The sequence below is a fragment of the Haplochromis burtoni genome, unplaced genomic scaffold (assembly GCF_018398535.1).
Source record: "Haplochromis burtoni strain Fernald_Lab_line unplaced genomic scaffold, NCSU_Asbu1 Contig_4919, whole genome shotgun sequence".
Classification (NCBI taxonomy): domain Eukaryota; kingdom Metazoa; phylum Chordata; class Actinopteri; order Cichliformes; family Cichlidae; genus Haplochromis; species Haplochromis burtoni.
The window spans coordinates 1-2,932 of NW_024587280.1; the positions used below are offsets into that span (position 1 = coordinate 1).

General features: G+C 41.5%; 1 long non-coding RNA gene across 1 annotated transcript; it reads left to right on the forward strand.

The window, feature by feature from the left end:
• The first annotated feature begins 7 nt into the window (after positions 1-7).
• Positions 8-476, forward strand: LOC121814008. The gene is made up of 2 exons (XR_006054011.1): positions 8-151; positions 345-476. It is a non-coding gene; the product is annotated as an uncharacterized LOC121814008 (long non-coding RNA).
• The last annotated feature ends 2,456 nt before the right edge of the window (positions 477-2,932 follow it).

Here is a 2,932-nt window from a genome sequence, read left to right on the forward strand (position 1 = left end):
TGACCTGGTGTAACGTGCTCAAATCCGTCTCTGTTCTATGATGTCATCAGAAAGCGCATGTTATTGTTTGGGGAAAGGACTTCTCCCGTTCTCCCGTCTGCTGCTGTAGTGGCAATTGTCTCCCTTAAGACGGTCTTTAAGGGCATTGTCGGTATGTAATTCTGTTCCATCTTTACTAATGAACAATCTACTTGAAGAAATGTGATTGCAGTGTTTGCTTAATAGAAACGTTTGTAAAGAGGGAATTAGCTAACGATTTCGGCTAAACAAGTCATGGTACTGTTATTTTGTATTTCTCCTCATCTATGGTTTCTAAGAGCATTTCATGTCATGTTGTTTCTCAGTTTTACCCTACTTCAACTGGCCTAAGTAAAGGGACTGAAGTCAAACCCTCTTGTCTGCGTGGTCATTTTGAAGAGGAGTTTAGTCTGAATGTCGACTCTAGCAAGGCGTTAGAGGCAGAGGACATGACACTACTACTGCCTACTTGTGTCTTGCTTTTGCTGTGCAGTAAATTCTCTTGAACGTTCCAGCGAATAGGTTTAAGCTACAAACCTATCAAAGGGCACTTGGGGAAAAACGCTTCACAGTCTCTGAGCTGGGTTCTCTGCAGCTTGAGGTCAGTAAAGAGCATTAACGTTCTCATCATCCTCCTTTTTCCTTTGCTGTGACTTGGCTTGGCTTCTGTGAGCAAACAGGTGAGCGTGTGCAGGGCATGGAAGTTTATGGACACATTCGTAGAGAGCTTAAACTGTCCGTGGTAATGACAGTCTGGCCCTTCGTGTTGATACGTGGATTCTGCCAGGTGAAGGCTGATGCAGTACTTATATTTGATGTTAATGGTGAGGCTGAAGCTGTCATCTGATTTGGAGAATTTGTCAATGTTGGACTGAAGCTCACAGTTGTAAGTGTCAGTAAAAGTGTGGTGCTGCATGGACAGAAACATTAAGATCTGGACAATTATGGAAAAGGGATCCAAGAGCTGTCCTTTGTCCTGAACCCGAGCTACCATACTATCCTGAAACAAGTATACTCATCCACGATCTGCCGCAGTCCATCATGACTCCCTGTAACAAACAGATTGACAAAGATACGTAGGACTCTGTTTATTTCACTTTTCTTCTATCTGACAGAAAAGGTCATATCCAACATTTCTTGTTTTACTTTCAGCAGGTCATGTTCAGGACATCCATCCATCCTCTGCACAGGGTCGCAGGAGGGCTGAGGGTTCACCATAGCAACACAGGGCTAACACAAAGAGACAGACAACCACTCATACTCACATTCACACCTATGGGCAGTTTACAATCAGTGATTAACCTAACCCCACTAGCAGCATGTCTTTAGACTGTGGGGACTTTGCTGAGTTTCCAAGCTCAGACTAGATCAGGCCTGCTCAGGAAGGTTTGGCCATAAGCTGGGGACCACAGACACCATTCAGGGAGTCAAAGAAAGATTTTGATCATGTGTATCAGCATATTTCTGGATTGGTCCACTTTGTGACTAAGCACAGAGTCCAGCATTTGCTGACGCTGGAACAAACTGCTGTTTGGCAGTAGAAGAGGGGTAACTTTGATGATGTTTCTCAGTCATGATAACCAGAGAGTAATAATAAAATTGATGGTAGACTGTGGAGAAGCCCAAGATTCGACTGAGTTTGCCAAAACAGGACCTGTTGTAATTTATCAGTTAACACTCGTTAAATGATGTTAATCAGGCGGCTTCATATTCTCTGATGTGTGTTCATGGGTTCAGGTCTCTCTTTACTCCCACGGGACTTTCTGCTTAAATAAAAGTTAAATGAATGAATAAATAATCACTATTATTAAAGCTAAATAAATTCCTAATTGAGCATAACATTATTCTTTTGATTTCCAACATTAATATAAATATATTTTAATGTCTAATGTCACTGATGATAAGAAATAGTTTTGATGTGACCAAAGACTGATGTGTTCTTTTCTTCTTTTTTCAAATATGATGACAACAGTTACACGTGTTAGCATCCAGAAACAGTCAGGAAGGTAAGGGCATACTCAAAAACATCCGATGGTTCATTAGACTGTTTATTACTGGCACAAATTCAGTCTCCTGAAACGCTCTTCAAATCTACAGCACGTACTTGTTGCTTCACAGCAAATCGGCAGCACTTCCTCTTTATCAGCATGTGAAAGGTAGGTTAGAGAACTGTAACATTCTCAGCTTTGTTTCTGTGGGTGTGATTACAGAGGATTTCAGCAGCTGTGGAGACAGATTGAGTGATGCGAGAGCTGACATTTATCAAATATTTGCAGATGCTTTAACTGGTGAAGCCACAAGCTGAACTTAATTGATTTTGCTGTCTGGCTCACTGCGCCGTGGAGCTCAAAAGACTAATCCCCACCATCCTGTGGAATGTGTGTGTGTACTTTTGTTTTATCCCTTTAGTTTTTTAGCTGCAGTTTGGTTACACATTTGCACCAAAACATCTTGGTTTGGCTTTAAACACACCACAACCTTCTCTGCATGTTACAAGCTTCTCCTCGGGGTCCCCTTAAATCATCAACTCAACAAAAGCAAAATGAATCCATAGATGATAAGCTGGAAGGTGAAACATGTGTGCTATTATTCCCAAGTAACAGGGTTGAGAACTGTATGTGTAAAACTGACAAGTCTGCACATCAGTTAATTGTCACAATAATCGGATGGTGCAGCAGCAGGTGTGTATGATTCTGGAGAAATCCACCATTTAGTTTAGTGCGCATGCACCAACCAGCGTGCAGCCTGTTACAGTCGCTCCTGCTTTTCTCTTAGTTTAGCTTTTTTTTTCTTACGTATTCTTTTTTTTTCCTGACTTGTATTTTCCTCCGTTTTCTATCTCTTACTCAATCATGTGGATTGAGAGAGTTTTTGTTCTTCTGGTGGCCGTGGAACTGTTACTTTTATCAAGGAA